This window comes from Mycteria americana, chromosome 1 (assembly GCF_035582795.1).
Source record: "Mycteria americana isolate JAX WOST 10 ecotype Jacksonville Zoo and Gardens chromosome 1, USCA_MyAme_1.0, whole genome shotgun sequence".
NCBI classification, from domain to species: domain Eukaryota; kingdom Metazoa; phylum Chordata; class Aves; order Ciconiiformes; family Ciconiidae; genus Mycteria; species Mycteria americana.
In genome coordinates, this window is record NC_134365.1 from 43,148,000 (window position 1) to 43,160,771 (window position 12,772).

Sequence of the window (12,772 nt, forward strand, 5' to 3'; positions counted from 1 at the left end):
CCCCTTTCCTCTACCATGCCTGCCAGCACAAATCCTTTTGTACATACCATCTTCACAAAAGGTCAACTGACAGACAATATTCTGTATTCAGAATTTTTAAAAAAATTAAAAACTCATTGTTTATAGTTCTCACGAACAATACACAATCAAGTTACCCTTTACACTATTTACTTAAGATGCAACAACCCTCAGCTTCCTGAAGTTTAAAATTAAAAACAAAAACCAAAAGAGGCAGAGGTTTGAGAGGCCTGAGCCTCCTGTTGCTACTCAGCAATACCAAGTGACCACAGTATTACAGAAGAGTTACTGGCCTCTGTTTCCAAAAGCAGACTAAGCCATGCAGTAATGTAATTTTTCTGCTGGATCTTCAATAACTTGATGCATAAAATATTCTTGCGAGTTCTGCTGAAGAAGAACAAATGTATTAGACAGAAAGATGGGATTTTTAACTGTTCACAGCATGAGTATTATCATGCTGGTAAGAATCTCAGAGGCATAATAAATTCTTGTACCTGTAATAAGAGAAAGAAAGACTCCGCAATTTATTACACAGAATAATTAAGAAACGAGTTCAGAAATACATCCACATAAGGGAACAAAGAAGATCTACAACACAGGAAAATAAGTAAAGCAACACCTGCAGTATATTTTCTGTGCTTCCTATTGGCATATATTTAATCTATATAGGACGTAAAGATAAATAATTTCTTCTCTTTTTGAATGAAAGACTACAGGTGATACTTGGAAGCATTCACAGAACAGAGCAACTGAAACAGTACAGCTGAATGTTGAATTTTGCCTTATTCTATTCATGCCCTGATTCCATCTATGCTGCTTAAATGACAGTTAATAAAACAGAGGTTATTTCAGTATATTTACATGACAAGATAACACAAGTCCTGTTCGTGAGTTGTATTTACAAAAGCAATCTGTCAGTCACAGAGGAAAGTGGCTTAAGATAAGCAAAAACCAACCAGTTTTCTTCATTTCATAAAGAGGGGTCAAATATAATTTGATAATTAATAAAACAGTCAAAAATATACATAAAAATTCTGTTCTGGTCACTTTGTATTACCAAAAAATAAATATTTATAGTCAATAAATGCTACAACATACATTCATTGATTTATTATGCTTGAAAATAACAACCACCTACCAGATCTTTAATCTTATTTTTGATATAAATCAAGCTCTGTTTGGGAAGAAAGTAGAAATCAACAATAAGATATACAAGGACAACTTTTTAAAGTTCACTGAAGACAAATGTTGTTTATATGCCAGAACCAGGGAAAAAAGTACTAAAGCTTGTTTTAATTCAACAAGAACATGCCTCTGAAAACCAAAGTAGCACGATTTGTAATCTGTGATCTGACAGCGACCAGAACAGAGGTCTTCTACAAATTTAAAAAAACCAAAACCCTCTCACACCACAGGCCTCACTTCCTTACACCGGTTCTTAGTTTACATAAAAAGAAAGCATGTTTTCCTGTTCCAAGCTGAGAACCAAACAGAGCTGATGACACTGAAAGGAACTGATTATTAAGCTTAAAAGAAAATATTCTTGTTATGCATAGAGAGGAATATCGAGCACTGTTCTTTAAAGCACTGACAGTAAACGTGTATAGTTAATATTTAATTCAAGTAGCTGACACGGTACAGACCCATCTGTACACCCTCTCAGGTTTATTTTTCACCAGTTCTTCCCTTATTTTGTAGGGCAGCTCGTTGCTCCCCATTCTGTTTTCTACCTTGATTAGCATGTATAAGCTTTCTACTCAGTGCTTCTTTTCCTCAGTAGGCTTTCTTTTTTAATGAAAGGAGAACTTTTTTCATCAAGGGAGAACATTCATTCTTGTTGATGATTTCAAAAATCTGTCTTAAAACCTCTCCTTACATTCAGTAATTTTGTGCGTTATTCAAATAGATAGAATCGGCATTTGTGTAAAGGGTTCTTTTTGCTTGTAAACATCACAGGCCTTAAGCCCGTGTTTTTCCCTGATGATTTTCTATCACTGGTATTTTAATGTAGCTGTTTGCATTAAGATTTATGCAGTCTCTTTTCAAGGCAGCACAGGTTAGTGACGGTTAAGTATAACTACAATCCTATTTGCAAGCTAGAATCATGGTACTGTTTTTAAAAACAGCAAGCAGTAAATCTTTATAGGTAGGTTAGTGCGGGGTCCTTTATTCTGCGTAGAAAACAAGATTCAAATGTTAGCTTATTGGCTTCTCTCTACAATCACAAAGACTACATTTTAATTACTGATGAGATTTTCATTTGATCACAAAAGAAACATTACAAAATTGTGATTTCAGTACCAGAAATATGTACTGTTACATGAATCTTTCAGCCTCCAACAGGTCATAATGGACACCCTAGCGAAATTTTAATGTAAATTTTGAAGCTAGAATTACTGGCTTAGAATTGCAACTTCTTCTCATGTATTGTGCGGACTCAATTTAAAATTTTTTTTATTAAAAGATGCTAATCAAAGCAAAGAGGTACCTTGAAAGTCTACAATTTGCATCACACAGATTAATCAAAGTTGCTTTGCTTATCCATACAAAAAGCTTCTTTTTTGAAAGAAGACTGCAAATAACATGAAGGACTTCAGGTCACAGCTACATACTGTTGCGTTAGCCTGAAGACCTCACTGAGAGCCCTCCACTGAGGATTGCCAGCTAGCAGTTTACAGGAGGTTATCTGCTTCTGATGTATTACTAGTACACTTCTTTTATAAACGCAAATATATACATGCACACACACAGATTATGTTTGACAGGTTAAGCAAGTCCTTGAAGTAAAGCAGATACTACATAGGCACTGTCTGTATCACATATAGACAGCACACCACTGCCTATATAACACAGGCAAGCATATCTCTTCAAAAACAACCAAAAACCCCAATCCCCTTCCCCAGCCAGTAGTTCTCTGGAGTGTCTCAACTATCTGGAGGCAATACAAGGTTAGAGATCATGCCCTCTTCTAAAACTATAATCTTCTGAAAACAGCTAAAGTCATGATTAGTCAGATGGCGCCTAGAGTTACAAGAAATGAGACAGAAAATTCCCTGCAGCAATTTAACCATGATCTGTGTAGGGGACCAAGGCAGGAGAAAGATGGTAAGTAACCAACGAAACTGGAACAAATAGTGCAGCTGGAATTGCAGGAGAAAGTAGACAGGTCACATATCATGAGAAAACAGTAATCCCAGATGTCTTTTCCTCAATAAAACTCACAAGCAGAAGGCCCTCACCATCCTACTTGTGCAGAAGAAAGGATGGAAGAAAAGCAAAAAGGCCACCTCAACATTGGCAGAGAAGATGCCATTTGGTTAGGAAAGTGATGCAAGTCATCCTCACTCACAAAATATACTCCTCCATTAGTGATGTGCACATTACACACACTGTAAGTACGTTAGATATCAGCTACAAGAAGCATGGCCAGATGTTCAGTCATACTAAATTAATCCTACCTGCTGCTTCAAGTAAGAATTTAACAGCCTTACTCAATCCTCCTTCTGCTCCCCTCCTCCACATTACCAATACTTTTATGACATTGCCTGAACTGGAAAAGAGTATGATCAGGGAAAAAAAAGAAGGCAATACCACAGAGAAGCACAGAACATTGCAAGCTCTCCCCATAAGAAATGGAAATAGCAGAAGAGCACATATCTTATTCAGAGACTTACTCATGGTCTGGCATCTGGAGAGCTGGAAATCATGCAAGTCTAAACACTATTATTGATCCTGACATTTATTCTTGTAGACCTTGGATCTTGGCTCCCCAATACAAAACCTAAATGACTTCTCCTTCTGACGTACAGACCTCTCTCTTCCCCCTCCAAAGCAGGAAGAGAGTGTTAAGAATAATGAGCATTAACGGAAGAGAGCATTTCTGCATCAACTTCTGCTGCAGCATAACCAGTTACTCAACTGTACAGCTCATACTAGCACAATTTAACGTATTATCCAAAATTAGATAGAACCCGGTATACTATACTCCGAATAAATGTACGTTGGCTGTACAGTGCATGTAACAAGCCCACAGAGACTAGTCAAAGCCAAATTATCACTGCATTTGCCCCAGTTTTACAGCGCAAAGACTGTTAACAGAGTTTAGCTGATGTCCTGTACCTCCACGTGCCAATGTCGTCTGGAAAGAGACCGAGCTATTAGGAACAATGAATTCACACAGAGTTGATGCCTGTTTCTGACCCAAGTCCACAGAACTTTTCCTCTGCAGTTTTTCCTCCCAACCACACTAGCTATTATTTGAGGCCTTCAACAAATCATTTTAAAGCTTTTTTTTTTATTTTTAACTCTGCTTCAGCTTCTACGCAAACTTTGTTTCCTCCAGACTTGGATTAAACGTGTTAGTCATTACTCAAAGATTGCTTGCTAAAAGGAACAAAAGCTATGCCACTTTTCTTCAGTTCTTGTCATTTTCATCATGTTAATATTTCAACTCAGGACCACCCCTATATTTCTAGGACGATTATATTAGAAAAAGTTAAAGTTTCCCTTAGTTACCATCCTTTACGCATCATCCTAACGTCAGTAGATACTGTATTCTGTATTCACACATGGACTATGTATTAATAAGATCAGCGTGTTTTAAGTATTTAAAGTACATATTCTTTTTTTAAAGTTACACAGTCTTCTAGATTGTAAAAAAATAATTCAGTAATCATGAGTGTCCAATAGTCCCTCAAAAAGAGCAGTGCAGCAGCTTCCAGGACTAGTGCAGAAACAGGGTAACAGTAGCACTAGTCATATTAGAGCACAGAGCAGGTGACTTCTTCCAAAAACATTAAATTACACATCCACCTATTCAGGGGAAGAGAGGTCCACTTTCTAAAGTGCTTGGTTGACTTCACCTGGAAATGACCAAAGCCTGAAACAAAGCTTCCCAGGTCCTCCACACCACCTCCACCCAGCACCACTCCCAGCAATTACATTTAGTTTAGCTCCCAATTGTAACGCCAAGGAGCCAGCATTCAGTAAAGCACGCACGCAAACACAGCTTCACGTTCAGCAGCCGGGGTGCAGGTGCCAACACAGACAAGGAGCCGGCACTACTGCCATCTTCCTACACGAGAAGCACAAAGATTATCTATGCTTGTCTACAAGTTGAGATACACACCCACGGTAAACTGCCTAAGAAAGGACAAATAAACGAATCCATCAAGCAAATGAGCTGCCTCATTTTCATGCTACACTTGTGAGGGTGGGGAGGAGGGGGAAGAAAAAGTTAAATGGTTCACACCCAGAGTCAGGCCCAAGTAACATACACTGCATTATATATATTAAGTCATAATACATTTGTTTCAACAAAAACATTTTCCATGCATTATGCAGTTGATTGCACTACTCTAAATGGGTATCTAAAACTGGCTCAGCTCAGTTCAGAGACACAAATAAACTTGTTCTTGTGATTGCTTTTCACTGGAAAAAATACTGAAAGAAATATCACAAGAGATCTCAATTATGCAAAAGAAACTACCTACATCGAAAGCTTTATAATGGAGCTCTTATCGGACAAAGGTAAAGTCACGCAAGGAAGGAGGCTGGCGATCTTCTAGAGCCACATTAAATATTTGTTTTCAGGCTGTAGCCCTTCTCTTAGACTAGTTCTCCAGTGGCGAACAATGGTAAACCCACTCTCCTGGTACAGTATGGAGCTGCAGGATTCAAATCCCACAGTTGCAAAACAACGAACTGCAGTTTATGCAGACTCACTGGTTTAATGTCTAAACAATATCCTAGCTGTCCCTTCTGTGTTTAAGAACAGTATTTGCTTTATACAGCGTAAAGGTTCACAAATTGCACTAAAACCTCCACCGCGAGCAAACTGCCTCCTCCTCCTCCTCCTGTCGGCAGCACCGGCATCCCGCTGCACAGGGAACAAGACTCCTACTCTGCTCCTTTCCACCACACGTCCCCACGCACGGAGGAGCACGCTGCAGCAGGTCCCTCAGGCAGCCACCTCCGAGACGGATCTGGAAAGGAACTGCTTGAGCAGGGGGTGACAAACTTGTGGAAATTTTTTTGAGACTGAGAGCAGTACTTTTCCCTAACTCCGGGCATCTGCTCTACAGTATTTACATCACCTGCAGAAACAGACCATGGAGGGCCTCTCATGCTATGGCCTGCTTCAAAGAAAAAAAAGTGGTCCATAAGCAGGTATTTACATCAGAATTTAACGTGCAAGAATAAAGAAAAAATATGCTATTTACTACTGAAAAGGGCTTATATCCATCACCACATATCCTCATACTGAGTGGCCTTTTCCACTATACTGCAACTAGACAAGAGAAGCTTGTCTCAAGTAAACATGTTCCTTAATTCAGTGCCACTTGAGTATCTCATCACAGATTTACAGCATCATCACACTTTTTTTTAAATTTGCAAAGACTGCAAGACCATAAAATCTGTATATATTAACTAAAAAATGAGATCAGTCAATGCAATATTTAAGCAAATGTTGTCCATCTTTTACCTAGAAAAGTACTCACTTTGCATGTAAAAGCATCCTTTTTACTACGTGTCTTAACAGTAATTAGAAACAAAAATTCCACATAAAATTTCAAGCAAAGGAACTTGCTGTGTACCTGGCAATAAGTGTTTCACAAATCTTAAAATGTCGCATTTCTCCTTCAGAATGCAGCCAGGCATCTTTTATAATTCATGAACTAGACACCAACTGAACCTGTAATTTACCACACAAATCTCATATCAACAATATAACACTCTAAGTAGTATCATCTACTTATAAGTAATAAACCCTTTGTCTTAACTCTCCAAATAATCTACAAGGAATACAACACCTAAAGAACATCTTTTTGAGGAAAAATGTCAACCACTGAGATGAGGCCCTCTGGAGGTACTTAAAAAAGACCTACTGTACATGAGACAAACCCAGGTTTGGAATGATGCTTCTGCCACTTGAAGAGTCAAGTAAATCATTTACAGGTGTTATTCGGTACTTTGGAGGGCAAAGGAGAGGTGAAGAGTATCCTTTAATTTATTAAAGCTATTCCTAAGATAAATAAAGCATTCCTAAGATAAGTGAAGTCCAAGCCACAGTCAAGTACCCAGCTCAGTTTACTAGACCACCTGCTTACTGTCAGCTTTAAACACATGAATATGAAAACCAACGTATTTTCTTCTGAGGCATAATTCCCTAAATAGCTAAAACTGTCAATCAAAAAAGTCACGTACAACATGCATGCTTCCCTAAGTTGTGCAAGAACACTAAATTCGATAAAAATATTTTTCCACAAGTTTAAATGACCAGTAATAGCTGCACTTCCAAGTCCAAGCCTTTCAAAAAGCAAACTGCTCGTCTTTAAAATAACCTTCAAAATACTAAGGCTTCGGTTTGCAGGCAAGCAAAAGATAACTCTGGAAGAAACAAGCTGTTTTCCTTTATCTCAACTGAATAGTCATATTAACAGCTTCTGCAGTACTACAGCACAAACACTGGGTGACAGGATTATTGCACTAGAAAACGTATGAACATACAGACAGAGCATGAAGTAGCCCAAGCTTGGATGCAACAGGAACACTTTAAAATGGATGAATGATTAGTTGAATGAAAAAAGAGGAAGATCAGATACACACACTCCCGTATTGTGTAAAAGTCACTGGAACTGTAAGAACTTCCAAAGAGACAGATGTAGCATTTTTAGTGGATGAAGGATCAGTGCTGCACCCTGTGCTGAGGGAACAAGCTCAGATAAAACCTCACATCCACAATTAAGAGTGTGAGGAAAATGAGGTTTATTTATTCTTCTCCTAACACCAGAAGTCCAAGCTACTTCCTCAAAACGAAAGTCTCACTTCCCAAATGCCTCTTACCATCTGTCAAACACTTTTAGCTGCTCTCAAGAGGCTTCTTATGCTACTATATACATTACATCTGCAACAGATTTTCTTGTTGTAGAGTACAGATGGAATAAAACATTGTTTTATAACAAACATAGCAAAATACTGCACCGGATTTCAACTGTGTACAATCCAGAACCAGTTACTCTGAATAAAACACTTCTGACTAATATATCTGCTGATAATCAGGGCCCTATTACAAGCACTGTTTCCTAAACATCACTCACTCAGTTTATGGGGTTCAACACTGCACGTACGCCTTCCTTTTAAAAGTCAATGTCAGTCCTCAAAACATCAAGCTCCACCAAGTCTCTCTACTATGGTATGAAATTACAAAAATTAATTGAGCCAAATTACCAGAAAAGCATGCAACTTGCTGTTCCCACAAGCTGGCCAAGTGTTTGTTTTAAGATAAAGCTACACAGAGTTGCTTCGACTGTGTCTAAACTGATGGAGTTTCTTAGGTGGAGAAACCATCTCCTTGATCAGAAGTTAATTTATAAAAACATCCCCAAAATGATGCAGATTCTTCAAGTCCAGGGTCAAAGTAAGTCCACGAAACAGCCACAATGTATCTCTTCTACAAATTCCCAATATCATGAAGGTGAATGTTAATTTTTCAAAGTAAATAACTTTTTTTTTTCTACTTTGTGGTTACAATTAGACTTTCCAACATCGAGAAAACTTGCGAAAGTCACACTAGTCTAAATATTTGCTCATATGTTTTCAATGGAAGCAAGAGGCTCACAAAGCCCTTTACATTGCTCCAGCTGTAAACTCTGAGCATGACTCTCCACTCTGTATTAGTGGAAGAGCTGCAAGAAGCAGAGGGAAGGAAGGAAACAATTGACAGGCTGAAGTTAAACAGAGAGGTTATCAACTTTACCCAAAACACAAGACAACAGCAAAAGAAATCACTCAAGCAAAATCCAGAAACAGTCCTCTAAAATGAATCAAAGCCTTTGGGAAAAACTTCTTTGTCGTTGTGGGGGTTTTTTGTTTGGTTTTTTTAAAAAAACAAAACAAACAAACAAAAAAAAAACCACACCAAGACCGTGCCCATTGCCTCTTGTAGATTAAGAGAGATCTATTTCTGAACTATATTACCATCAACTACCTGTTATAATAAAAGTTAACCGTAAAGGCTGTCTAACAACACAGAAAAGCTTTATTAAGTCAACATCATTATGACCACAACAGAATGGGGGGGGGGGGGGGGGGGGGGCGGGACCAGACCACAAAAGAGACAGTTCACTTGGTAAAGAATTGTTTGACATTTAAAAGTAGTATTTTTTACTTCCTCACCAATTCACCGAAACAGCCTAGGTGAAGAACTGTGCTGTTTCATTTCCTGTAAAAACAGGGACTGTATAAATACCCACCTCAAAAAGCTTTCAGCTACTCTTCTCCTCCTCCCCAACAGTACATCTGCCATAGAAACAAGATCTTCATTAACAGCACCCTGTATTATGAACCACAATTTACCTGACCAAGATTTCCACAATACAGTTTGGGGAATAGGATCATCCACTTCTGTGTTTGTACTGCTTCTATCACATTGCGCGTACTGAAGAAAAACCCACACTTTTAGGTAGTAAGACTATCCTGTTTCCCAGAAAACAGCTGTCACTATTTCTTCACTGAAGGTCTTTTTCTATCTTCCTTCACAATTCTCTGGTTTGTTGAACACTAGATGTTGTTCTGTGTTTAATCGTAAATTTGAGTAACCCAGAGCTTGATGCAGATTCATTTAAAAAACAAACAAAACCCACACTGCTTGGCCCATTGGGAAGTTTTAACTATATGATGGCATGTAATTTCTGCAACAAATGTATTTTCTGTTCTGAAACAGAAGCCCAAGAGACTAACAGATAAATTATTTGACAGACAGCCTAAAGTGACAGAAATTTCACAGCATGGGGAGGGAGAAGGGAGAAAAACCCCTTAGAGAACTCCCCTGCAGGCTTCAGGAAACCAAAGTTGTGGGAAATGCAGGGGGGGGGCAGGTGGTAAAACAGTAGTCAATGAAGACATTAAAACCTAATAACTGACTTGACACAGTTTATTAAAACTTGGCTGAGTGCTCTCCGCAAAGATTTACTGGAGGGAGAGGGGGCTGGAACACCACAGAATACGAAACATGCATAGTTTCTTGTACTAGGTAATTGCACAGACATTTCTTTGTAAGCATAAGAGCAGACAAAAGAAAAAGGATAAGTACTGCATCACCCAAGACCCTTCTTGATCACTTCAACAGAATAAAAAAAAAAAAAAAAGGCAATCTAAAAAAGAGCAATCTTCAATAAACTTTTTTTTCCCCAAAATTGCTTTCTCTTAATTTCAACATTTTATTTCCCTTTGGAGTAAAACCCTGAGATAATACAGTAAGCACTAATGAAAGAACAGGAGCACATCAGTCTGACTTTCTGTCCCGATTCAGTTCCCTGTAAAAAGTGTACAAGTCTGACATTTTTTCCTGCAATATCAGAAAATTCCTCCTTATGTTGTAGAAGTTAACAAGCTTTAACAAGCATTTATAAAACAGAGTCTGAAGTACCCCAGAAGTTCACGCTTGTGACAGAAATATGACCTGGATGGCCCTTTACTGAAAAGTCAGTTTTTAACTAATTTGACAGAGCAGCATGTTTAAAAGGAGCTCTTTCCCTGACCCGTGATTAAAGTAGGCAAAAGATCTATTCATTGCTAGGTCTAAGCTATATCAGTCTCGACATATTCAGTTTACTTGCAACATCTTCACAACTCCACAACAACAGAAAAGAGAAACCAAAGAGCCTACTAGTGACCACAATCACACCCCTCTCTTTGCTCAACTAGTTTCCATTTCGAGGCAGACTGCCTTAAATCAGCATCTGGAAAGGGGGGGCTCTATGGCTGAGTTTTAGAAAGTTGTATATTCACAAAACAAATTACTTCAAAGCTCAGGAGTTTTGATGAAAGACTAGTATGTGGCTAAAACAACAAACATCCTCAGAAGTTCACAAGGAACTCTAAAATGAAACAGCACACAGAGAATTTCACCAGTCCCTTCTACAGCTACTTGATAGCCAACAAGTGAAATCATGTCCTTCTCCTTTTTTCCCCTTCATTTAAGACCAGTACTACATCAACTCTAAACTCTCACAAGTGGGGAGCAACACTCCATACACACTTCTACTGCCCATAACGTTTGCTGTGGACTAACAACTCAGTATCAACTACTGGCCTTTCCAAACTTCGAAAATTAGGTTGATATTAAACAAGCATCAGCAGGGCCTCAACTGTGTTAACACTTAATGGTTCAAACAGATCGGTATTTCCTGGGATTAAGTCGAAATGATTGAAGTTATGAAAATTTGCAGATGAAAATCAGCAGTTTTAAAAGGTTTCCTGTCCTCAGTCCCAAGAACTCTGTTTTGTTTGGACAGTAGCTCACAAGCAGCAATATCTCACGTTAGCAACATCTTCAGTGACACGCAGGAATTGATGGCTTTCCTCCTTTCAGAAAGGGAATTCTATACAGCGTCTCTGTAACGTACAATTTATGAAGACTATTATTTCAAGCAAATGTCTGAAGCTCATCTGAATTATCACCGAGTACGTTAAGCAAAATGCCTTTAGACCACAGGCGAACGCACTCTGCTGGAAGTGAGCCATTTATAAGGCCTGCTAATAAAGATACAGAAGAGCGGCTGGCAGCAATAAGGGACTCGCGACAATAATAGGGATTTAGGTTTCATTCCCCAGGGCATTGCTGAATCAGAAGATTATATTCCCAGTGCGAGGGGAAGGAGGTTACCGACAATCAAAGGAGCTAAATTTTAACTGCATTCGGTACTTAACCCGACTGTTTTCAACCCGGGGCTTGTGGACCCCGCGGGCCCAAGGCGTAAGCAAGACAACTAACAGAAGCAAGTCCATCTCGAAGTGGCTCAAGAGCCCTCAGCCGAGGCGCTCGCCTTCACGGAGCCGCGCTACCGGTCCACAGCCACCCGGAGCTTTACAACACCGCTACCCCTCCACCGCACCCCCCAGCCCGGCCGCACCGTGCGGGCAGCTCCGCTGCCCAGCGCCTGCCCGCCGCCAGCGCGGAGCCGTCCCGGAGTTCAGCAAGGGCCGCGCCCCCGGCTGGCCGCAAGGCCGAGCCGCTCCCGGAGACCCCGGGGGGCTCCCAGACCCCCCTCCCGCCCAGCAGCCCGCGGGGAGGCGGCACACGGCGACGCTCCGTGACGCCACGCCACCTCCGCCTGCCCCCGCCGGTGCTGCGGTGCCGGCGGGGACCTGAGCGGCATCACGACCCACCTCCCGCCCCGTCCCCAGCCGCGGCGCTGCCCCGAACCCGCCGCTGCGGCACGGGCGGGGGCTGCAGCCCGGGGCCCGACGGGGCGGGGGACCCCCGCCCTGCCGCCGGGCTCTCTCTCACCTCTCCCCGCAGCCGGGTCCGGCGGGAGGCACGGCGCGGAGGGGCGGGGCGGGTGCGGGAGGGGGGGCGGTGGCCGGGACCCCTCCCTTCCCCTCCCCTCCCCGCCGCGGGCTCCGCCTGCCGCGCGCGGCACCGACCGCTCCTTCCCGCACGGACGCGCGCGCACGGACGCGCGCCCCGCTCCCCCTGCGCAGCGCCCGGTCGCCGCTTGATCCGCTCATCCGCCGCGGCGGGCGCGAGCGCAGGCGCGCCCCGCCCCCTCAGGCGGCGGTCAGCGGCGGGACCGCCCCCTGGGCCGCGGGGCGGCCGTTAGCGCGGCCTGGGCGCGGGGTGAGGCGGCCCCGGAGGGGCGGAGCGACCGCGGCCCGGGGGCTCGGCCGAGGCCCACCGTAGGGGTAGGCGGGCGGGCTGGCAGTCGCTAAAGGGGGCTAAAGGAAGCTAAAGGAAGCAAGCTGATGGGGT

The 12,772-nt window shown here is 41.8% G+C and overlaps 1 protein-coding gene across 5 annotated transcripts in view; it reads right to left on the minus strand.

Moving 5' to 3' along the window:
* OSBPL8 (oxysterol binding protein like 8) overlaps positions 1–12,545 on the minus strand; it is a 101,468-nt gene extending 88,923 nt beyond the window's left edge. For 3 of the 5 annotated variants that reach the window (XM_075495852.1, XM_075495818.1, XM_075495801.1), the window contains exon 1: positions 12,311–12,543. The gene's annotated coding sequence lies outside the window, so the exon portion shown is untranslated. Of the gene's footprint in view, positions 1–1,156; positions 1,175–12,310 lie in introns of those variants that run through there. The other 2 variants (XM_075495825.1, XM_075495808.1) reach the window with 2 other exon arrangements.
* Positions 12,546–12,772: the final 227 nt, after the last annotated feature.